Source organism: Talpa occidentalis, unplaced genomic scaffold, assembly GCF_014898055.3.
Source record: "Talpa occidentalis isolate TD23 unplaced genomic scaffold, MPIMG_talOcc4v2.1 talOcc4.10, whole genome shotgun sequence".
NCBI classification, from domain to species: Eukaryota; Metazoa; Chordata; class Mammalia; order Eulipotyphla; family Talpidae; genus Talpa; species Talpa occidentalis.
In genome coordinates, this window is record NW_023600993.1 from 22,988,611 (window position 1) to 23,013,773 (window position 25,163).

A 25,163-nucleotide genomic window follows, 5' to 3' on the forward strand; every position below is an offset into this window, starting at 1 on the left:
CTCCAGGCATCTCAAGTACTTCCTTAAGATTGAAACTTGAGGTATCAGATGAGCTATTGGCTTGGACTATTCTATTCTAGGGAAAGGTTCTGAGAGAACAAAACAAATTAGTATCACACCTGCACTTGGGCAAATGATACTCACCAAATTAGCCTCAGTTGGTGCCGGAAAATAAAGATAAGTCATTTCAACTTCATTATCTGAGTGCTATGTTAATCCCTCCATAGGAGAAATAGGTGGGGTTGGGTCCTAGAAGTCAAGTGTTTTATCACCTTAATTGAGGGAAGAAAGTGTAATATAGCAGGACAAGGAAATCCCTGTAAGATGCAAAACTCAGTGTCTTCCATTGGCCCACTACAGATAAGAGACAGAGCTACCGCAGACTACTGGGGTGTGGGAGGGGCCAGATACTGAACACACATGATCTTAGACAGTCCATACTATGCCAAGTCAATCTCCTGTACCAGAGGCTTGATTTTGCCCATCTGGTGATGTGGAAACTGAGGCTCAGAGGGCTCATTAACTTTGCCCAAGATCTTATCACAGTGAGTGGCAGTCAGGTCTTAAGAATTCACTTTCTCTAAAATAAATGTATGCTCTTTCTACTTGATAATACCTCTTCTTACTGTCTTGAAAACTGAAAATAGTAGTAGTAGTAGTGCTACTACTATTTATGGAGTTTCCTATTTGCTAGGAACAGATCTAAGAGTATAACTATATCTTTATATCTGTATCTTTATTTCCATATCTATACCTAGATAAAGATATATGTTCTCCTATGTATTGAAGCCCTATTTACAATAGCCACATTATGGAAACAACATAAGTCCCCAAGCACCGATTAGTGGATCAAGAAAATGAGGTATGGGGCCTCCCTGGTGGCACAAGGGGTTAAGCACAGTGCTGTGAAGCTGTTCTCAGCCTCTGCAGTGCGACTTCAATCCCCAGCCAGCCAGGGAGGTGACCCACATGGTGCAGCAGACCTCTCCTGTCTCGCCCACTGCTCCCCTCAGCAGTGTGATTAGTCAATCCACCTGTTCTGCTCCCCACTCTGTCTCTGGTGAATCCTCTTACCTCCCCACACCTCTGGCCTGTACCCCAGTTCTTGTATGCATAAAAAATAAATTAAAAAAAAACTTAAAAGAAAAAAACAGTAGGATATTTAAAAAAAAAAGATGAGGTATGTATATGCGATGGAATACTACTCAGCTATAAAAAGAGATGAAATCTTGTCATTTGTGACAACATGGATGGAACTAGAGGGAATTATGTTAAGTGAAGTAAGGCAGAAGCAGAAAGACAAATTCTGATTGATTTCACTCATATGTGGAATATGGAGAAATAAAACAAAGGAACAAACAAAACTAAAAACAATCCTTAGAAATAAGACTGCAGAATTGAGCCTACTATAGGGGGAAGGTGAGGATAAGGGCTCCAGGGGCAGGAGGTGGTCTGCTTTGGTGGTGAGCGTGGTGTGGTGTGCTAACATACATCTGAAGAGGAAGGAACCTATTCCCCTAAACCACGTACAGTATCATAAGCCAATGTTATCTCAGAAACAAAATATATCAAAGACCATTTAGATACTCTAAGACATAGATACCATTTATTATCCTCATTAAATAAGATACGAGTAAGGTGTAAAGAGGTTAAACAATTTTCTCCACAGCACAAAACAACAGAAAATAGAAGCTATCTAATGATAATCCTCTCCTAAAAAAAAAAAAAAAAAACCTAACAATTCTGGCCAAGAGAAAAAGATAAGAGAGTTCTGCTAGCCTTGCTTTCAAACTCAATACTCAACAGGACTATGATTTTAAAATGCTGCCTCTTTCCTTCAAACTTCACAAATTTGTAATAGTCCATTTTGACTTCAGTGATAATGGTCTATAGGAAAAGGCTACTCTGATTTGCAAGATCAATGAGAATATTATTACCCATCATTTAGAAGATCATGGACTAGCAAGCTGGAAAAATGCTTTTGACAGCTGCTGCAGCAAGAAAAGCGATGCATGTGTCTGACATGGCGAAAGGGTGCTGGAGAAAGCAGTGCTTGGAGCAAGGATTGTCAGCTGGAATTGACTCTGAAAAAATGGAGTCTGCCTTCTTTATCAGATCCGTTTCCAAGCAGCAATCCACATCAGGGCTTCACATTTCATCGACATATGCAAGTTCTTGCCTCACTAAACCCTGCAGGGCAAATGCAAGCATGGTAATGTGAACCAGTTCCAACACTGCCTCATACATCATCTGCACAACTGTCGGCTGAGTTTTCACCAAGGAACTTTTATTCATAAGAATGCAATCAGAACTGGAAGAGAACCGCGGAATCCATCAAACTGAAAGCATTTCTTCACGTGAATGTATTTATATATACACCCACACATTCATATCAATGTTAAATATAGGCTGCAATGTTCCACTGTGAAAGGAGATGATTAAATGATCACTGGTACAGTTTACCAAACTTTTATTTGTTCTAACAAGCCTTTTGCACCCTCACTTAAAAGTCATCTATGTTCACTAATCATTCACACACTGGCAAATCCACATCCTGACCCATCTCAGTCTGAGGGTGTGGTTTTAAGGGGCTGGACCCAGGCTTAGCTGTGTCTTTGGGACATCTCCCTCAGGGTGCCTCTGCCTGCTGCTGGCCTTCTCACCCAGCAGTGTGGACATGCAAGCGTGGCCAAATCAGACATCCCTCCCAGGAATACCAGCTCAAGGAGCCTCATGGCCATAATACCAGGGGAATTCTATGCTTCTTGGTTATTTCTCTTTTTTAAAGATTTTTTTATGCATAGAAGAAAGGGGAGGCAGGCCAAAGGCATGCTGGGTAAGAGGACTCATCAGAGACAGAGTGAGGAACAGAACAGGCAGATTGCCGAAATACACTACTGAGGGGAGCAGCGGGCGAGACAGGAGAGGTCTGCTGCACCATGTGGGTAGCTCCCTGGCCAGGGATCAAGCTCATGAAGTAGCAGTGAAAGTGCCCAGACTTAACCCTTAGGCCACCAAGGAGGACCTCTATGCTTCTTGGATTCCACTTCTTGATTGAATTTGTTTATTGACCTCTTTTTCTCATCAGAGAATACACATAAAAGAGTCGGTTGCTTTTTCTCTGCTTCTACCCCCACTTTTTCAAATCCATACTCTCTGTCTGTTAACATTATCTTGGGGATATTCCAAACTATTTAGTCAATTTTCATTATTAAAATCGGTCTGGAGCAATTTTCAGTTTTATTCTTGTGTTCACTTCAAAGCTCTCCATTTCCTTCCCGCAATTAGACTTGTAGCTGAAGGCACAGAGCATATTGGGGTTTCGGGGGATGCCTTGCACACGTGGTTCTCTCTCCCTCCTAACCTAGCCTCCACATTTTCTGAGATTTTGGGGTTGAAGAGTAGAAGGAGGATGCAGGAATGGGGAGCAGAATCATCATCCCTTACCTGCCCACAGTCGGTTGTGGCCGCTTTCCTGGCCTTCACTTTCTGGTACTTAAGAGATCAAGACCTGTGTCAAGCCCCCATTGGAGCACAGGAGAAATGCCCCACTGCTCTGGGTTCTTCTCAGGCTGAACTAGTAATCCAAACAGTATCAGACAGGTTAGAAAGGGAACAATCCATTTAACAACCCATGCATGGGGAATGTACATGGCTGCAAATTCGAAAGTAAAATGGGGCTAACCATGGATATGTGTCCTGCATTAGGAACTTGGGCCATCAAAGAGAAGAGACCAAAACTTCACATGACATGGAGGGAATGACTTCATCTTTTACTAGGAGAGTATAAAAGATGGGTTTCTCAGACAGAGAGGACATGTTCAATGATTATACCCCCCAAATACATTCTTCTCGGTCATAAAAGGGGGAGCAGTGATTTCTTCAATTAGGAAAATGACAAAGCACTAAAACATGGACTAGAACCTCTTCACAATCTCTGGGGACTTCACTGCTCTTAACTTATACTACTCATCATTCCTTAAGTATTGGTAACATATTTCCTGAGGCCCACAGTGTTTCAATTAACCTTAGCTCCTCATACCAAGGTAACACATCAGAAGAGGCCTGCTCTGGACAAGCTGAGAAAAGCCTATCTAGTTCTTTTACAGAGACTAATGCCACACTTCCAAGTGCTAATGAGAATAGCAGAGGTTCTTCCCCTATCCCGTGGCTCCCTGAAGTGAGATTCCAGCTCCAGCTCCAGCTCCACCTTACTACAGTGTCGCAGTTCCATGTGGTGCTCCCCGCCATGAGCCTCTGCTGCTAGGGTTTCCTCATCCAGTATTCAGCCCTGCAGGGCGTGCATCAGAGCACCAGATACCTGTGCAGCATCCCTTCAGCCTGTGGGCCGTCCTGGCCAAGCCTAGTGGGGGTGGAATAACCAGTCTCCCTGCCTCCCCTCTTTCTGCTTCCCAGTTCTCTCCCCTCCTCAGTAGGCGCAGAGACCAAACTGCTCAATAGACATCCATGAGAAGGAAAATCTCCTCTTCTTGCAGAGTAGCTACCATCAACATTTATGAGTGTTCTCAAAACCCTGTATTTTCCTGGCTTTATCCCACTTTCTTCCTCTGTGGGAGTGGGAGAGTGAAACCTCTCAGTCCCCACGATGCTCTCTGCAAAAGACTGCTGACAATGACCCTTCTCTACCAATCTCATTATGTAGACAGGAAGGGAAGAGGGGCTGGTTGCGAACAGTTGGAAGCAGAGATGTTTCTGCCACATTTTGGTAAGCCCCAGGTTAGAAGTATTGGGCCTGGGATTGCCCAATAAAATAAAGGGCTCCCAATTAAACTTATATTTCAGATGAATAATGAATTAATTTTAGTATAAGTATGTCCTAAAGGTTGTATGGGCCATACTTATTTAATGAAACATTTTTAAGAATAAGTAGATTCCATGCAATATTCAGAACATACAAATACTAAAAATTATTATTTATCTGAAATTTAAATATAAATGGATGTCCTATATTTTTCTTTGAAGATCCTGGCAAACCCAGTTGAGTCCCGGATGTAATTTCTTTTTAGGACATGGGATATTGTTGTTTTTGTATTTGGTCCATAGACAATATTCTGAGACAATGAAAAAGGCCCCATCAGCAACCTCTTACACAGGGTTCTATTTCCAGTTTTCCCTCTTCATAGTTCTAGGACCACTCTGTCATTTTTTGCCTGTGCTTGTCTGCCTCACGTCCCAGACATAGTCCCTGAGCACCTGTACACTGAGACCTGAGGGAGGCCACAAGTCACAGGCTTCAGGAACTTTCCCCTTGCTCTGTTTGCTTGAGGCTTTCAGACCCTTGAGCACATCCAGGAGATGCTGATTCACTGGTTTTGCTGCTTGAGTTCTATAGAGGAAGATAAACTTTCTTTTACCCTGTTTAAGTTCTGTGACTGGCCTGAGAATTAAAGTGACAGAAGGCAGATTAATAGGAGAAAAGCAGATGAATTGATTTAATATTTGTACATGGACATGGGAGGCTTCAGAAGGAAATGAAGAGCTGATGAAGCCATTAGGCCCAACTACTTGTATACCTTTTACACAAAGAATAATAAATTGAGAGGATGTGACAAGAGAGGCTTGGGCTAGCAGCAGTAAATTGTGGGATGGTGACTAGGAAATATATAGGGGACATTAATCGAAAACAGGAGTTATTTTAGGAGGTTTGTTTGTTCAGGTCCATGTCAGTGTCAACTCCCAATCCCTGGTGATAATTATGCTCGTCTCTTCTCAGTATAGGGCAGGCACCTTCCTCAAGGAAATTTTATGTCCTACCTTTAGGTAGAAAGGGAGAGGTCAGAGGCTCCTTCCTGAATCTGCTATTTCTCAAATGCCTTCAGCTCAAAATAATCAATATGCCCATGTGGCATTTTCAGGAATGATTTGATCTGATCCCCTTCGTTCATAGCTCCAGGAATCTTCAGCAACTCAGACATTCACATCCACAGATATGAATATTCATGATTGTCCAACCCCAGTTTACTAATAGAAACTGGATTAAGCAAGAGCTGTCTGATAATACACCCCAGAGGAGGCCCAAGGCAGGAGACCGCCACCAGCACAATATGGTAGCCAGGGCAGGCGAGGACGTTGGCAGTAGTCAATATGGCGGCTGGTGAGCAACATGGACACATCCTTTGGCTCGAATGCCTGGAAGTCACTTCTGCTTGGGTAAGTGTCCTGCCCTTCTTCACGTTGCCTCCTGCTGACCATGTGGTGGATTCTCAGTGCCCCACCCAGATACCCTAAGGTTTCTATTACTGATTCTGTCACTGCTCTTCTTCTTGCTTCTGTTTGAATTGGGTTTGAACAGGCTAACCCCATGACTAATTTTGGATGTCTTCTCTCAGGCTACTGCAGCTGTTTTACCTGCAGCAGAAATGCCAGTTCCCACATCACCCCTGGCTGTGGAGCCCAGCTTTCTTCCTTCTCAGAGGGATGACAACTCTGAGGTGTCATGTACACCCCACTTCCCTGACCACTGAGATGAAGCTGCCGTGAGATGTTGCCTCTACCTCTTGCCACCTGCCTGGCTCCCCACGCCCACTCCACTTTCCTGCCCTGCTCTGCTTACTGTCTTCCTATTCCTATTCACGGCTTCCTTAATAAGGCTCTTATACTTTAATTCTTCTCTCAGATGTGCCTCAGAAAGGAGAGCAATCCCTTTTGACCAGCAATAGAATAATACAGAAGGAACAAAAAATACTGGGGAAACCATTGCCCCTTGGAGTTCTCACATTTCTACCCCAATTCCCCATTCATATGCTCAACCTCCCTCCCAATGGTGTTAAATTAAGCCACTCAGAATAAAAGCCCTAAAAAAGCTAAAGAAAAAGCTTTCATTTGTGGGAACATTTGTATGGATAGATTTATTTTGGGAAAGGAAAGGGCATTTTAATACACTTACAGAAACTATGATAATTAGCTGTAAGAGGAAACTCAAGAGTTTCAAAGTCATGATTTTGGCAGAAAGAATTGAAATACATAAGCTGAACATCAAAATTGTAATTTTCTAGAGTAGTTAGATAATTGTGTAAGTGGGCTGGGGAGAGGAGAGTCACTAATTAGAATCCTTTGCATTACTAAGCATTTTTATGAGTAAGTCCAACTGAAATCAAGACTATAGGCAGTGAAAAAGGTTTTCAGCTTTAACTTCTTAGTTAAGAGGACCAGACTGCGGCAACTAAGAGTTCAGTATTCTATAAAGAGCCTCAACGCACCCACAGGTAAGTTGGAATCCAGTCAGAGGGCATTGTGGGAGAGAGAAAGCGGGCAGCCCTGGCTTCGTGCTACCTTGACAACAAAGCCAACCAGCTCTCTGTTTGCCTTCTAATTCATCAGGTGTCTTTTGTTGGTTTTTTGCAGAAGCAGAGCCTGAGGCAGGGATTCTCGGGCAAGTGATTTAGTGAGGAGATGCTCTCAGGTAAAACTCATCAGGGGAATGAGGGATGCAGGCTAAGGAAGATGAAAAGTCTAAGCAAAGATGTGATTTAGGTGAAGTGTTAGCCTCAACTGATCCCACAGTGAGCTCTGGAAAGTAAATTGCATCAAAGCTGTCCTGCCTAGTGACAAAAGGCTGGGCTTTCATACTCTGGGTCAACGTCAACCCTAGACCTTGGGCTGCCAGGTGAGGCTGGGATGGGATGGAGGTGTCTCTGGAGAAGGGCAGCTGTGAGATGTTAGCAGCCCACATCCTTAGCGGCTGGGGATGGGCACTCCATCCTGGCCAAGGCTTGAGAGAAGAGGCACCTATTACACCAGAAGGAGCATCTATTATACCAGGTCACCTCAAAACCTTGATGCCCCAGAGGAAATGCCACCGCAAGGTGATGCCCTACATATGTCAGCCTGAAGTGTGCCTTTCCAGGCAATGGATTTCCCAGTGAGTATTTAAAGAAGGAAACCCAATCCTCAAACCATCCCATTCTATAATTAACCAGTACAAGTGCCCAAATGAAACAAAATGATTTCTTTTCTCGCTTGCCATTTCACATTTCAACCTTTATTAAAAGACGTGCACCTCATCCTCTCCAACTCCCCATGCTCCCCTTGGAAACCTCACTCTGGCTGCTGCATTTGCTTTAGGGTTGAACTCTACTGGATAGAATCTTGCTCTGGAAAATCCAAACCAGGTGAATTCATAAAATCAGTTTTTCCCCAGCTCATTTGAATCCCTAAATCCCTGAAAGCTGCGAGGAGCACGTGCATGTGTGTGTGTGTGTGCGTGTGTGTGTGTGCGTGTAGAGTAGAAGGGTGCCATTTTGATGCTGTGATTTAGTTCACACCTTTCTGACATTTTGGTCTAGTGGGTCCCAGGAGGCGAACGTGACAGCTCCAGCACGTGGCCTCTCTGATCACCGGAGAAGACCAGGGACATGACTGTGCACTTGCCCAGGCTCCCTGAAACCTGTAGCATGTGAAAAGTGACTGTGTTGCCCATCCTTATAGGCATGGGCCAAAAGAGACCCTGAACGTCTGGCGTTCTTCATGATCCTTCTCTGTGTTAACAGAAAACCTCAGGAAACCCAGAAAATTTGAGAAAATGGATATCCCAATCAATCCCAAGGACTTTTTGAACTAAATAACCACTCTTTGAAATGCTGCAGTTTTAAATCAGCTTGCCAAAGAATCAGCCCACGTTGAATGAAAGGGGTACGTTTCCTTTGTCATCATTCCCCTACAAGACAATTGTGTGTACTTAGTTCAGATCTTTGTCTAAGAATTCACATTGCCGTCTGCCCCACTGAGCCGCTTTGCTGGGTGGCAACTCTGTGTTTCCAAGACCATTTTCATGGTAAGGAGCGTGAAAGAGAGGCAGCTGGGTGGTGACTTTTGTTTGAAATGAATTGTGTTTGGGAGCCTTTTGAAGAGCAAAAAATAGTCCATTTATTGACCTAAAGCCATGCATGAAATGGGATCTGATCTCTGGTACAAAGAATAGAATAGAAACTCCCTAATACTGTAGCTATCTAGAGATGAGAAAATTGTCTGGAGCTGAGAAGACTTTATTTCTTTATCCACAATTCTGTTGCTGAGCTTCCTGCAGAATACTGAACAGTATTATATTCCTGGGCCTCAAAGGGAGAGAGAAAAAGACATGGGGGTGGGCAGGGAGAGAGAGAATATATGCTCATGAGCCAGGGAGCTAGTTAGAAATAGCTATCTGTCATCCATCAACTCTCTAATAGTCTTACAGTCATTGTGAGGATGAGACAGTTCGCTCTACCTTGATATGAATAATCGACATCATTTTCTGAGCATTGACTTAAATACAATGATGATCCTTTCTGTGTATTATCTCATTAAATCCTTAAAGCACCACCATAACAGGAAAACTCAACTATTGTTCATATTGAAAGGATAATAAAAATAAAGCTTGGGATGTTTACTAAGTTTGCTCAAGGCCACTCACCTGGGAAATAGGAGTAAGGGTCGAACCCTGCTCAGTCTGTCCCCAGCGCCTCAGCAATTCACCACAGTTTCATTTAATTAAAATACACTCTAGATCACAGCCGCCAATAAACAAGTACTCAACACAGCCTTTGAGGGGGAAGTAAAGAGCTAGACATTGAATGCACTTTAACTAAAATTCTAGAGAATTGCTTTCTTTGAGAGGCATCAGCCTGTCATCCCTGCTGTTCACAGCTTGAGACACAGGATGGTTTGTGGGCTGATGAGAGCAGATGCCATTGACTCATCGAGTCCTTCAGCCTTTGTAGCTGGTCAGCCACTCCATACAATGGATTCTTCTTTGAAATGACTCGTAATTCCCCTTCCTCACTTTATTTTTTCCTCCACTCTGAGTTCAGCTTTCATCTCTTCCTGCGTAGATCACATCAACATTTTCCTGCTGGCTGTTCTGACTCAGTGTTCTCCTTCCTCATCCTACCTGCCCACTCACTACCAGACACTGGCTGCCCAAAACAGTGTGGCCAACATCCTCCTGCCCCGCTGACTCCCACTAGCTCTGTTCTCCACCGACCAATGCTCCTTGTCCTGCCTCATCTCACAGAACCAAAGTCCACCTCATCTGTCTCTGTACATCTGGCTGTTCATCCCCTTCACTTCACCTGTACTGCCCTCCTCTCCCCACACAGTCCTAAATCGCATTCAACTGCCAAGGTCAAGTCCAAGTCACAACCTCACTTTGTTTGTACCTTACATAAAACCACCCAGTCCTCAACTTTTCTGTAAATAAGGGGGCTGTTTGGATCACTCCCAAAAGGAAACACTCAGACAAGAATCAGAATGCAAATACATTATTTAGAAACATTGTAAGGTAATAGAGAAGAGGAACTATAGCCAATAAAAAGTGCATTATCAAGCCAATAACCATCACAGATAACTGGTGCTTAATTCTGTGGGGCCAGTGAGCTAGGATGGGGTGCCCGTACCTCAATTTTCCCACCTGAAGGGTAAGGAAGTTGACGTATTGATACATCTGTTCTCACCAGTCATTGCTAGAGGGCCGATCCCAGATGACATTAACTTCTGTCCCATTAGCAAGGACAGTGGGAAGAGAAAGTTCCAAATGAAAGAAATGCAGATGCTGGAAATCAAATGCTGTACACTGAGATGGTAAGATAGCTGCTATAATAACCATATATACGATCACCAAATCCAGGCACTTTTGAGAGTGAAAGGACACACTATTCATAATTATTCTGGAACAACAGGCAATATTCAAGACTGTCCTGGGAAAATTAGCATGTTTGGCTTTGTATTTGTAACTGTGGGTTTTGTATCTATGTTTTTCCTGCTCTTCACCGAGATGATATGATCCTATAAAGAAAATTCTGTGATCCAGTTGTATGTTCTTTACTGAAGCTAGTACAGTGCTTAAAACAGTAGATGTTCAGAAAGCACTGGGGAGCTGGATCTAGGATGGGGTGACCTCCAGAAATTCAGAGTCAGATGTTGTCCATAGAGCACAGGGCTTGAAGTAAGACAGTACTGTGTTGGAATCCGAACCTCACTGATTCGTTGTTGAACCTGGTAAGATACGACACATCTCTGAAGTGTGTTTTCATACCCCGAAGGTGGGGATGATAAAGCAGCTGCCTTGGAGAGTTGTTTGGAGATGACCTACAAAAAAAAAACCCTAGTATTTCATAATATCAAATTACAGTACATTGAACTACAGTTGCATTATTATTATACAGGAGATATTTTAAAAATAATACTATTAATATGATTGTGATCATTACCCCTCAGGTACTTCCTTGGGACTTGACCTGGATAGGTCTCATCTCACCGTTTTGTTTCTTCTCTGTGGCTGTGGACCTCTTTCCCACAGCAGATGGGCAGAGAGCTCATGAAATGCACTCCAGTCAACAAGAAAGTTGGACTTGACCAGATATTCTCCAAGTCAGTGGCAGATAGAAATTTGGAAAGGGGAGAATAATTACTAGCAAAGAAGTTGAGAGCATACAATCTGGCAGCGACTACCTAAACAAGCAAAAATGAAAATCTCCAGATTGAAGATTTTTGTATCTTAGTTTAAAGGGCTATGAAATCAGAGAGTAGCCACAGTGGAAAGATGCCATTCTTCCCATAAGGAAAAATTGAACACCTTGGGAAGTAAACAGCTCTTACGTAAGTTTCTGAGATGTCACTTGTTAATTGTCATCACTATAGCATTTGATGTCCACTGAGAAGACTTTCTTTATATTCATAGCAAAAAAAAAGATTAGATAAAAGGATGAAATTATAACCCCAACTATTATTTGTCCACAATTAGGAATCATATCTTTTTTTTTTTTTTTGGTTTGAAATGAAGCTTAAGAATACCAGGCTCAAATTATATTCAGAGAGAAACAAGAATAAATATGAAGTGAAACTGGAAAGATATATCCTCTCAACTTGCATCGCCTGCCCACACCTACATACAGGGACTCCTACGTTTCTTTTAAGTTATTATCAATATAATACATGTATTGTGCTAAAAAATTATGACAAAACACAGCAATAGTCTGCACCACCTCTTCTCCATCGAAAAGCCTTATTCTCCACCCAGCACTGACTTCCAATGAATGTAGAGATTTATTCTGGAATCTATTCCCATATATCTAATTAATATATGTGTGGAAGAAAAGACTAGTCCCCCCAAATCCCTTCTTTGATTCTTCCACAGAAATTTATACCCCAGTTTTAGCTGAGCTAATGACCTGGATGAAGTAACGCTAGTAAATTGTCACCTCCTTTCTCACCATCAGCTACAACTCTGCTACAAACGAATATAAAGCAGAGAATACAGTCCCCACCATGCACCTTTTCAGAAAGAAGGCAAAGGCATTACAGATGCGCCTGGATGCAAAGAATTCAAGCTCCCCAAATGTTCCTCTTATGAATGTGCCACCTTTCAAAAATCTCATTCTGACTTGGTTAACTCACTCCACAAAGGCAGAAGATGTTATGTGGCACTTTTTCTACTCATTGCCTAGAGTGATAGGCTCAGAAAGCAAACTCCCCAGAGATCATTAGCTGTATAATTAACCACATAGCATTTTTAGCTCAGAATCCTCCAGCAACGTACAGTGAAACCAGCAGATAAAATTGCTCATCAAGAAGAGGGCAGCCCTGTGAGCCCAGGAGGGGAGCTGGCAGGGCCACTTTTAAGAAGCCTGGGCTCTGCCCTTTCTGTCCCCCGACTTCATGTCAGTTCTTGGCTTCAGATGACCAGTGAGCTGAGGTGTTGTGAAAACTCCAGCCCGGGTTTTGTGCCTTTTCTAATGCAAGCTTGGATGGGTAGCTTAAAAAGTCTGTTTTGCTCCAGGTAGAAAACCAGCCATGATGAATTAATCCAATATACTTTCTTGTTTTTTAATTTAAAATTGTATCTTGAGGTGTATTCGCTGAAGGCAAATACACAAGGCTCAAGAACAGGGAGGGAGAGGTTATTTCCCGCTGCTTGGTTCTCTTCAACCCAGAAAATCAAACTAGTGATATTATTGCAGTTTCCTCAGCAACATCAGCTAATCGACTGAGAAGTCTCTCCATAATGGTTCTCATCGTAATAAGAATTCCATAGCAGTAGGTGACCCACGTGTTCCTTCCCTAGGGATTGCGTGGAAGATGGTGCAACGTTTTGGTTTGGTTTGGTTTTGTTTTTGCTTTTTGTCCTTCTGGCAACTTTGGTGTCATTTCCATTTCGAAGGAGGAAATGGATCATGTTTTTATTCCTTTATCTCCTTTTCTGCATATTTTCCTTACATTCTCTTCAAAGCTAGGGACTGTCTATTTGCACAGCTGATGTTTCCCCAATGTATATAGTCCCCCAAAAGTTGAAGCAATATTTCTTGAAAATAGAACATCTTGCTGTGAAATACATGTGGAAAAGATGGACTTGACCTAAGTTATCTCCATGCAGAGGCTTTCCATTCTTCAATACGGTAAAGCCACTGAGAGTGGCATTTCCAAAATTTATTTGACCACAGTGCCCTTTATATGGGGATAAGGTAGGAAATGGATGATTTATTACACAGACAGGTCTGGGAGTATAGTTTAGAAATTCAAAAGAAATTCCTTTAGCGTTAGCCTTCCATGCCTCCAGTCCCCAGAGTATATTTCTGAATCAGAGTAATAAAGGCTTTGGGGAAAACTAAAAGCCTAATACAGGTTGTTTTTATTGACCTGTTGCTCTCCAGCCATTGGAGCTGAGACACCCATCACTTTGGGAGGAGAACAGGACTCAGACAAGAACAGAACATTAGATGTTCCACTTCTGACATTCAAAATAGACTCTGAGGGCCTCCCTAGTGCACAAGGGGTTAAGACGCAACCTATGCAGTTATCTGCAGCCACTGCAGCATGAATTTGATCCCCAACCAGGGAGCTACCCACCTGGCACGGCAGGAGAGGTGAATCCTCTCACCCCCCACACCTCTGGCCTGTGCCCCAGTTCTTGTATTCATAGGTGAATAAATCTTAAAAAATAAAATAGACTCTGAAATGTATTCAGCTAATGGAAGCTCTGACTCTGGAAGCTATGACTTTCCTTTTTTTAAGAGCTATGCTTTTTTTGAGAGAAAAAGAGGAAAAAAGTGATTGCTGGTGCTAATGATCAAAAACTTATAAACTCAGAAGATCAGAGGAAGAGGATGTGTCCGGAGAGAAACCCCGCTGCCAAGCAGGGAAGAGAAAAAGCCGACCCCCAGGAGGAACGTGCATGAAGACAAAGAACACGTAAGAGGACAAATTACATGTAAGATGCAGCTCTCCTGTCCCAGAGGGAAAGTGGGCAGGCAGAGGTGTGAGATGCTAGAAAAACCAGATGGGATGATTTCAGCTCACTGCAATAGTTCTGGGAGGAGCCCCCTTGAGAATCCTTTATTGTGTGCCCCTACAATAAAGTAGGAAGGTAAATGGAGGTTTGTGTTATTTAGGAAGCAAGAGAATCTGAGCTAGCTGTGCTTCCCATAGAAAGCCACTGTACCTCAGCCCCAGTGGAGGGACCTAAGGCAGACAGAGGTCCATGCATTGAACAGGGCATGCACCTGGAGTCAGGAGGAAGAGGTTGTCAGGTACCCAGACTTCAGGAAGCTTGCCATGACTGTCTCGTCCACAACAACAGTAGACTCCAGGTATGCAGCAGGATGAAGGTCCACATTCTGTGAGCAAGAATAAGTGAGCTCAAAAGGAGGGCTTGGGGGTCAAAATAAGGGGGTTGTAATTGTATGGGGAATATAAAAATAAAATTTAAATTAAAAAAATTTAAAAAATTAAAAATAAATGAAAGAATAAATGAGCTCAGCTGAGACCAGTGAGGATAGTCAATGGGGGACCCCCTCCCTTGTGACCAAGATGCTGTCTATATTTTCCTTTGTATTCAGGCATAATCCTGGAGCTAAAGAGGGGAGGGAGAAACCCTAAGAAGGGAGATCACACTTGACATGAAATTTCAACTTTGAATTAACTGCATTTAAGCCTGAATTGATTATTGCCTCAAAAAGAAATTAAGTTTTAAGCCAACAGATTCTGAGTTATCTGATATGACAAAAATGTTCCCCCACCACAAAGAGTAAGTTGAGTTTGATTATAGAGAAAGAAATTGAATTACACTGCTGTTCTTGCAAGCTGTGACTATGAATTTTAAGCCTGAGACATGGGTGTAAAACACCTGGCACACAGTAGCTGCTCAATGACATTAATTAGCTCACCTGCCCTTATGTGAATGAAGGGATTTGTCTAGGGGAAAATGAAAGCAAAGACCATATTTGTGGAAGGAACTAAAACCTAGTCTTTAAGTAAAATAGGAGCTATTTATACAGCTTTTTACTGCCCATTTTAAGGATAGTTCTGCTGGTAATAGCAGCCTGATTTTTCTCTATGGTATACCCCTTCCTTTTATGTCCATGTTATTCGAGTAGGCTGACATCATCCTCAGCTCTGGGGCTGGGCACAGTACCAGGGATGACCAGTTAGAATATTCTAGCCCTGTGCTTAGTACTCAGAGGCATTCTAAGGGTTTGTCTTGGCTCCATTTAGAGTGAGAATCTCTTTCTCTTAGGATTGGTAACCTGAAAAATGTAAGAAAGTCTGGACTTGTGGAACTGTGTTGCCAGAATAAAGGAGATCCTGCCTGAAATGCAAGCCAATGCAAAGAAAAGAATCAAGAAATGTAGACAGAAAGATACCAGGGAGCATTATTTGTGCACCTGGGTCCATTCATGCTTGAATCCATTTTAACTTCATCCAATTTTGTTTCTTTCACTAACAAACAGAAAAGTCTAAATGAAACATAGAGGATAGAGGTATGCTCTCAAGATAACAAAGAAATCAGGCCAGCTAGCGAGCAAAATCCAAGGTGTATTGATGGATATTGGAGTAAATATTATAGAGGTGGGTGCATGCCAAGCTCACTGATTTGATTTTGGTCTAATAAGAAACAGTCCAGGGCCTCTCCGGTGGCGCAGTGGTTGAGCGCTGGGTTGCGAAGCTGCCCGCGGCCTCTGCGGCGCCGGTTCGATCCCCGGCTGCTCCCCGTCCGCCGGCGAGGGTCCCACATGGTGCGCAGACCTCTCCTGCCGCCCGCTGCTCCCCTCAGCAGTGTACCTCGGTCCTTCTGCCTGCTCTGCTCCCCACTCTGGCTCTGGTGAATTCTCTCACCCTCCCGCGCTTCTGACTGTACCCAGTGCATGTATAAACAAAACAAACAAACAAACCAGCAAAACAAATAAATAAAGCATGCCTCTAGAAAAAAAAAAAAAAAAAAGAAAGAAACAGTCCAAGTAGGTGACATATTGAAAAGATTGTGTGAGAGGAACTGACCTGGCAGCTACATGGAGGGCTAATTAAAGTAGAGGCCCATAACCTGTTATCCTTGTATTCAGGTGGAAAAAAATTAACAGCTTTGTTACACTAAGCTTCGATTGCAATGTATCGTCTTCTATTTTGAATGTAGGCAACAGACTGCGGTATTATTAGTAATACTTACATATTCGTCAGCATAAAAGTTATAGGTATTTTTATATCCTATTTTAGTTGTTGCTGATATATAAAAATATCATTCAGACTCATCACAGCTTCAAAGTTATAGTTGTTATGGAACCTAACATTGGATCTTGTTGTCTGAAGCATTAATAGAAACACACGTGAATCACTAAATACTGCTCTAGCATATGTATGAGGGGGGGGGGTTCTATTTTGATTACTATATTTTAATGTAATTGGTTTACTTTGTAATCCCATGTATTTTACTTTGTGCATTTAAATCCTTATTTGGAGAAGTCCTTAAGTTGTGCCAAGCAGATACACAAAGAAAAAAAAAAAGGCACAAAAACATTATTGTATTGCTTTGCCTTCTGGGAGAGGGACTATAAGCCAGAAGGCTAATGAGGAGACTAGGACACAATCCATTCAGGAGGTCTGGAGGGAAAACAATCTCCATGGAGCTTTGGAAATCTCTCCTCTGGATCTATAGGAGGAAATGAACTGTGCAGTTCAGGTAATAAAAGAAGACCTGAGAGTGGATGACTCAAAGTTTTCAAACCTGAATGAATGGACAGTGAGTACTCAAGAAATAACAAAATCAGAAAATTTTGGAGGCTGAGCTGGTTTATCAGCTTTGTGATCTATTCTAAAATGGTGGTGGGACTTCCCAAAGGAGATATTCCTTAGAAAAATCAAAACAGCTCAACTCAGGGAGGGCAGAGTGTACTGGGGAGGCTTCTAGATAGAGATGAGGATATGAACTTATTAACTGTGTTCCCCCAGGGACAGCGTATGGAAGATGCCAGGGAACTGCGTTGTCAGGGATTAAACTCTGGTTCTCTGGGATTCCACCACCTCTGCCTTCCTCAGTATATTGGATTTGTCACCTCAGGAATAAGCTTTATAATTTCAACTGTAGTGATTCCCAGACAGGCACCCTTACAACAGCATCAGGAGGAGAAAGAGTTTGTGTCTCCCAGTTGCCTCTGGGGAGAGAGGGCTTATCCTTTCCCTACACTCCCAGATATTCACTCTACTCAATGGACTTGGATTAGATGACCTCTCTGAATAGGATGACCACACATCCAGGCCTGACTGGAAAAGTGCACATATATACTGCTGCTCCATCATAATTGTTAGTATTATCCCTTTTTGCTCTCAAATCATACCAGTTTGGAAGACAAAACATGACTACCCTTGCATGAACTAAAGTTACAGAAGCAGAAAGTAGATTCTCCATCAAAGTTTGGGGATTTGGAAAGGAAAGGATTTCCCAGAACAAAATTAGTTCAAGTACCAGAAAAGAGCATAGCTGCTGGACAGCAAGACCCACAGGTGCCCACCTTAACAGGTGTGATAAAGTAAACTAGACCCCATGAGATGGAAAGAAAAGATTTATAGCAAGGAAAAACTTCACAAGTTAGCAAGAGAACACAAGTTAACAATAGAACACAATTCCACTCAAAAGATTGGAAGTGCTTAAGAAAGGTGGCTACTTCTTACTAAATTGCTAATGGTAGCTCTGATTTACTTATCCCATTTTTCCCAGTAATTTTAGCACAGTACCTGGAAGTTTTTGAAATATTTTAATTGAAAACAAAACATCAGAGACTATTGCCTGGGATATAGACAATGCTTTCCATTACCAAAAAGACTGCCATTCCTTAAAATCTGTGAATTTTGCATACAGTGTGTCTAGTGTGGCATAAGATGACAAGCAGTGGCTTCCTTCCTTTATTCAACTTTTAACTGTGAGATGTCTTCCAGTGGCTTCCTTCCTTTATTCAACTTTTAAACTGTGAGATGTCTCATGAGTATATGCAGATGAGGAAATGGCCTATATATTATCAGCTGTTAACTTCATAGAAGATGGTGTGCATCTAAGGTATTTTTCTCTCTTTCTCAGCTTAACCAAAATCTCAAACTACTCTGAACAGGGGAAAAAAAACTTACTCTTTCTCACTTCAAGTAACTCTTCTGCATTTAAACTTGGTCAATTCAGGACTTAGTCTGTTAACAACCTGTATTCAGGACTAGCTCTGCAACTTCCAAGCCCTGTTGCAAAATGGCAATGAATGATCCCTTGTTCCAAAGTATTAATAATTTCAAGACAGCAACAGCAGAGCATGAAATCAAGCATGGAGGCTTTCTGAACATGGGACCCTGCACAGATCTCAAGTCTGTCTCTTCCTCTCTTCTTCCTTACACCCCTTAAATTGAGACCTTTCAAATGTTTTTACATTCCCTCAACCCAGCTTTACCAGAATAGTTTGCTACTTTCATTTGTAGGTTATTACTCAGGTAGTAAGCCTCTGCTAGCTCAGAATCTTCACTTAGCACCTCCATCACATAGTCCTATTCATCCCATCACTGGCCATTGTTTTTCACTATGGGGATTGTCTGTTTAGACTTCTTCCTCGGTTATCCTACTCAGTTATCCTACAGGATGATACTTTCTCTGATTTATTGCAAATCCATAAATTTGATTGCTTCACCCTGAAAGATAAACAATATCTTGGTTGCATTTAAGATTCTTCAGGCACATGCCTTTTCTCTTGGAAGTATATATAGACATTCCCCTATCTTCCAATTTGCAGTGTTGTCAAAATGCAGTTCAAATGACAGTGTGGTTCTTTTTTCTCTAGCTTTCTTTTCTCTTTTGAAGTTTATAAGATTTTCTCTTTACCCTTTACATGCAGGAATTTCCTCAAGATAGACCAAGATCTATGGCTTGTTTCTTCAGTACTGCCTGGTAATCAGAACATTTTTGCCCTGCAGACTAGGAGTTTTCTTTAGCTTCAATTGTATCATCAGATCAGATAAATTGTTTTTAGTATTTGTTTATAAATAAGTTCCTTCATCTGTTCTTTGCTCCTTCCAGGACTACTCTAGGTCACCTGTCAGGTCTCATGGACTAATACACAAATTTGCATAAGTTTTTTCTCCATGTTCTTTCTCTGCAAATTTGCTTCAACTTCTTTCTGCTGATCTTCAAGTCTAGGTCTCAACTGTCACCAACATCTTCCATCTTCATCTACAATTTTGTTTACTTTAAAAGATTATGGTCTTTATTCCTAAAAATGTTTTCTTTTCCTTGTGCTGTAGTCAAATTTCTTCTGGTATTTTTACTGCTGTTTTACTCAAGTTCTAAAAGGTAGTTTTCCTGTACCTTTGTTTCTCTGAAGAGTTGTCTGGACCAGTGCTCTGCTTGTTATTCTCTCATGCTCTGGGTTCTAGATCTCGTCACCATTGGCTCAGGTGCCCCAGTCTACAAAGAGCAGGCAAAGGGGAATAGTCTACCCTGAGCACAGTGGCTAACAGGTATGGTATTTGTAGGAAAAGAAAAGCAATACTTAAGCCAACTAGGAGTCAGTCTTCTCTTTGCTTTCACCATGCAATGTAATTTAAACAAAGGCAGTGATAAAATATACCTTTTTCCAAAAATCTTATGTTGTTATAAATAATTGTTATTGTTAAGTTTTTTTAATTTTATTTTATCTTATATATTTTTACATAATTTTTCATTTTTGCACAGTGTATACATTTTCATCTTGGTTATATTCCCCATAACTATGCTTCAAATTAGCACATTTTTATTATTTATCTTTCAATAGACATTGTATTCTCTTGAAATTAAGTTAATTGAGAAAATTCTCCATTATGCACTGTGCCCCCAATACACCTGGACTCAGTTATGAGCTCCTATGGTGAATAAGTTCACAGTTGTTTGGAATTGCTCCAGCCCACTTCACCTGCAGCGCACCTCCCCAGTCCCTAGTGTACTACATATTCTGCGTCTGTGCCATTGATTCTAAATAAACAGTGACAGCACAATAACTATACAAGGTAAGGAAACAGAACTTGAGTCACTTGAGTTCTGTTACTAGGTGAACACTCGGAGTTTTGATTTGTGTTAAAACTTAAATGAAAAGAAAGCCATAATATATGACAGGGAAGTGAAAAGTTTAGTTCAAACGTGCAATATTTTACTGAGTTTAAATAACACATTGAAATTTGAAATGCTTCATTAATAATTGTTTGAATCTAAAAAACAAGTGAAACTTATTATTGCTGAATCGTTCATGAGTGTCATGAATATAATTATCTCTGAAAATGGTCATAGAAAGGAGGGGGCATTATGTTCTGTTCCCCACTCTGTCTCTGGTGGATCCTCTCACCCCCTACATCTCTGACCTGTACCCTAGCTTTTGTATGCATAAATAAATAAATCTTTAAAAAAAGGAGGGGGCATTAAAAATGGTCTGGGGGGCCTCCCCTGTGGCACAGCAGGTTGAGCGCAGAGCTGTGAAGCTGTCCCAAGCCTCTGCCCCACCAGTTCATTTCCCGGCTGGCCAGGGAGATTCCCACATGGCATGGCAGACTTTTCCAGTCGTGCCTGCTGCTCCTCTCAGCAGTACTTTCAGTCCGTCTACCTGTTTTGCTCCCCGCTCTGACTCTGGTGATTTCTCTCACCCTCCCACACCTCTGGCCTGCACCCCAGCTCTTGTATAAATAAAAAAAAATGGCCTGGGGTGGGTATCAAATGGACTCACCCCCAGGGGTGATCAGCCCTGGGCTGAGGACAATAGTGCAAGGTCTGTCCCATTGGTCAGTGGTTGCCATCACTATGGGGGTATCAAGATAAACATCACCAGTCCCTGATCACTCTGCACACACTAGCACTTCTGGGCCTCAGAATTAAGGACTCACCCTACTCTTTAGATCCCTCCTGACTTCTCTGAACCATTCTACCCACCTCTCAAGGGACTGCAACCATGGCAGGATACATTTTCTCTAGGAATCTGTACTTGAATTCTCACCCGAGGACTTTCTGCTGGTGGCCCTAGTTCTTATCAGCCTCAGGGATTTAAAAGTCTAAAGAAAACTCCTTCTGTGGACTCCAGAAAAACCTAACACCTCCTGACATCCTTCCATCCTGTGTGCACACATCCACCCTTCCACACATCCATCCATCCTGTGTGCAGAAAACTTGCATTGAATTGGGAAGGGGTCAGAGTTGCCAGCACTGATTCATATACAGCATCAGATATGCAGATGTAACTTAACTTTTATGATGAAGGGCCTCCCCGGTGGCGCAGCGGTTGAGCGCTGGGTTGCAAAGCTGCCCGCGGCCTCTGCGGCGCCGGTTCGATCCCCGGCTGCTCCCCGGCCACCTGAGGAGGGTCCCACATGGCGCGCAGACCTCTCCTGCCGCCCGCTGCTCCCCTCAGCAGTGTACTTCGGTCCTTCTGCCTGCTCTGTTCTCCGCTCTGGCTCTGGTGAATTCTCTCACCCTCCCGCGCTTCTGACTGTACCCAGTGCATGTATAAACAAAAAAACAAACAAATAAATAAAGAAAGAAAGAAAACATGCCTCTATATAAAAAAAAAAAAAAAAATTTTATGATGAAGAGTTATTTTACCACTCGTTCTCTGCTTGAAATTAAAAAAAAAAAAAACTTCCCAATTGACATTTATCAGTAATTGCTGCCTTTGATCATTCAGGATTTAAAATTTGCCATGTCAAGATGGTCACTAGCTCCCTCATCCCCCGGATAGTCTCTCAATTGCCCCGCGTTCCCAGAGGGCCCCATATTCTCAACCAACCCTACACCATTTTACCATGAGCTCTTCCCACTTCTAATGGAATCAGAAGTATTGCAACTTTGCCCTTTCCTTTCTGAGATGGCATTAAGATCTTGTCAAGGTTGTCAATTCCTTTATTGTAGTAAGCAATAAAATTGGACTTGCTTTATCAACATTTTATCTTGATGAAATTTTGTGAAGCCAACATTTAACATTATTAATTCTGCTATAAATTTACAGAAAATTTCTTTAAAAATGTAAAACTAAAATATCAATTATCCTAGACTGCATCCACTATTCATGAGCAGCTGTACAGAAGGAAAAATTAACAGGTACAAGAAATTAGGTGTATGAAGGAAGAAGGGGGAGGAAGAAGTAAAGGAGAGGGAGCAATAATCATTCCTTTAATCCTCAAAACAAACCTGTGAGTCATTATAATTACTACTATCCCCATTTACAGAAACTAAAATATACCAATCAAGGGCCTCCCCGGTGGCGCAGTGGTTGAGCGCTGGGTTGTGAAGCTGCCCCGCTGCCTCTGCAGCACGGGTTCGATCCCCGGCTGCTCCCCGGCCACTGGAGGAGGGTCCCACATGGCGCGCAGACCTCTCCTGCCGCCCGCTGCTCCCCTCAGCAGTGTACTTCAGTCCTTCTGCCTGCTCTGCTCCCCGCTCTGGCTCTGGTGAATTCTCTCACCCTCCCGCGCTTCTGACTGTACCCAGTGCTTGTATAAATAAATAAATAAATTTTTAAAAAATAAAAATAAAATAAAATAAAATATACCAATCAGAAATCTGGCTAAGATTATAGGGCTAGTAAATGGCAGAATTGGAAGTGAATCATGCAGTCTTACTTCAGAGCCTCTTCCCTGAAACACTATGATAATACCCTATTGTTTATGAAAACATTCATTGCAAAATGGTATCATAAACACCCCAGCAGAGCTATGCTCAGAACTCAAGGAAACAGTAGTCAGCTCTCGTGGGTGTACTTACTTGTGAGGTGGGAGAGAGGAGGCCCTGTTAGGTTTGATTAAGGCAGAGATGCTTGACCTGAGTCTTGAAAGATGATTTTTTTTTTGAAAGATGATTTGATGTTTCCCCAGGTGAACAAGCATGCAAAGGCCCAAAGGTACTACGTAGTGCAGTTTTGAGAGAATGCTAAGTTGCTGTGGGAGGGATGGAAGGGGAAGTCTACACTGTAAGAGATCTGACTGGCAAGGCTGCAAGGGTTATATCATCAAAGGTCTTATGGGTTGGGTCAAGGAGTCTAGTCTAGAACACAAATTCCTAAATTTAACCATAGACACCATGCCTCCTGTCTCCCAAAAAGGCCCTCAAATTATCAAAGAAATAGAAGCAGAAGCAGAAATCAGAATACCTCTCACCCCAACACCACCCAAAAGAAGGTAAAGGACTACTGTAGTGTGGAGGCCTTTAGAGGGAGCAAGCAGAAAGTATTTCACTGGAGAGACTCTCCTCCACATAGAACAAAAGACTCACTGTTAAAGCTGAAAAGAGCACACTAGAGTGAGGTCATTACTGTCTGTAAGGTAAATAAAGTTTTCCTCTTCACTCCTCCATATAAGAATCCCCACCCCACCCCAGCCCTACCCTTGGCTCTGAAGCTAATACAGAAACATGTGTGCAGAGGCTTGAAATGTACACATTCCCCAGACCCTTTTTCCTCTAAGAGCCATCCTGAATTACCATGTATACATGCAAAGCAAAGGGGCAAAAAAGAGGAAGCCAAATGGAAGAGAAAATACCTCATCAACATGCTGACCCAGGACAAAGAAAGAGTTATGAGAGAGGAAAGGAAAAGGTAAGATCTCTAGCATTTAATGACCATGTCCCAAGGGCTAAAATGAAATTAGGGTAGAAGTCCTCAAGACTTCAGAAACTTCCATTCTCAGGCTGAGAATCTACCTAGCTTAAATGAGAGGAGAGAAACAAAATCTCTATTTCTGATTCCAATACCATTGCAGAAATTCTCCCTTTAAAAAACTGCAAAGGCCCTAGCTCAAAATATTAATTCAGAAATTAGCATTAATTTGCATCCATTCCTTGTGTCCCCAACTTTATGAATAAAATTAACTTAATGAAATCAATTGCAGATGTATCAAAGTCATTATTTGGAACCAGACAGAAAAGAAACACATAACACATACATACACACACAGAGAGAAATCTTTCACTGCCCAGTACACAGCAGAAGCTTCCTAGGGGTATTTGGAATGGAAGAGTAAGTAAGTGAATGAATGAGTGAATGGTTCCCCAAGTAGTTGAATGGTACACTTCTTACCCCCTCAGTGTCACAATTTCCAGCAAGTTTGAAGGAATTAATGCAGTTCATTTGCTCCAACCTGGTTTAGTAAAAGCCACCATGCAATCAAATCATATCAGGTCAAGGCCTTGCCATCAATGAAATAACCACATAACCAAATAATCACCCATCATCCATTGCCTCTTTCCAGCTTTCCCAGAATCAGGATTCTACTTTTGGGGGGCACGATGGTCAGCATGCTGGGGACAAAGTAATTCCCAAGCTTTGTTCCCAAAGGAGGGTCTCCCAAACCCTCAGTGAGCAGGACCCTGGCCTAGAGGACACTGAGTCTCATTTGATAAGGTACCTGAACCCAAGATAGCAGAGTTAGCAGCTACCTCAGCAGCTCTTATCCCCAAAGCCCTCCTCAGGTGAACTGAGAAGTGGGTTTTCCAGCCTCTGCCACAACAACCTTTGATGAAGGAAACAAATAAAGCTATTTCCTTCTAATCAATCAGTCAGGCTTTGCTGAGCTTTCAACTCCTACCCATAAGGAACTTACCACTTGTTTGGAGAGACAAGACTTATGCCCAAGGAAAAATGGAGAGAACAATTAGTAGCTCATGAAAACATACAGCCCATAAGGGAGGATTTTTGCCACTTCCATTCCTTTTGCAGTGATTGGAATGTTTCTGGACCACAATCAATGTCTCCTAAAACTGAAAGGGAACAAGACTTCAAAAAAGGGGCCTTCACACACCTCATGAAATGGTGATTTCTGGGCTACAAGCAGACACTTCTTTCACCTCCATGGAATGGGGAAGGAAGCAGGAAGGATTTTATGTAACACTCAGATGACAGTCAGAAAATTTGTCTTGCCCA

General features: G+C 42.3%; 1 long non-coding RNA gene across 3 annotated transcripts in view; it reads right to left on the bottom strand.

The window, feature by feature from the left end:
* Positions 1-10,684: 10,684 nt before the first annotated feature.
* Positions 10,685-25,163, bottom strand: part of LOC119252617 (uncharacterized) — a 98,609-nt gene continuing 84,130 nt past the window's right edge. For all 3 annotated transcript variants that reach the window (XR_008550977.1, XR_005126866.2, XR_008550976.1), the window contains one exon: positions 10,685-11,085. This is a non-coding gene — a long non-coding RNA (uncharacterized LOC119252617). The remainder of the gene's footprint in view (positions 11,086-25,163) is intronic.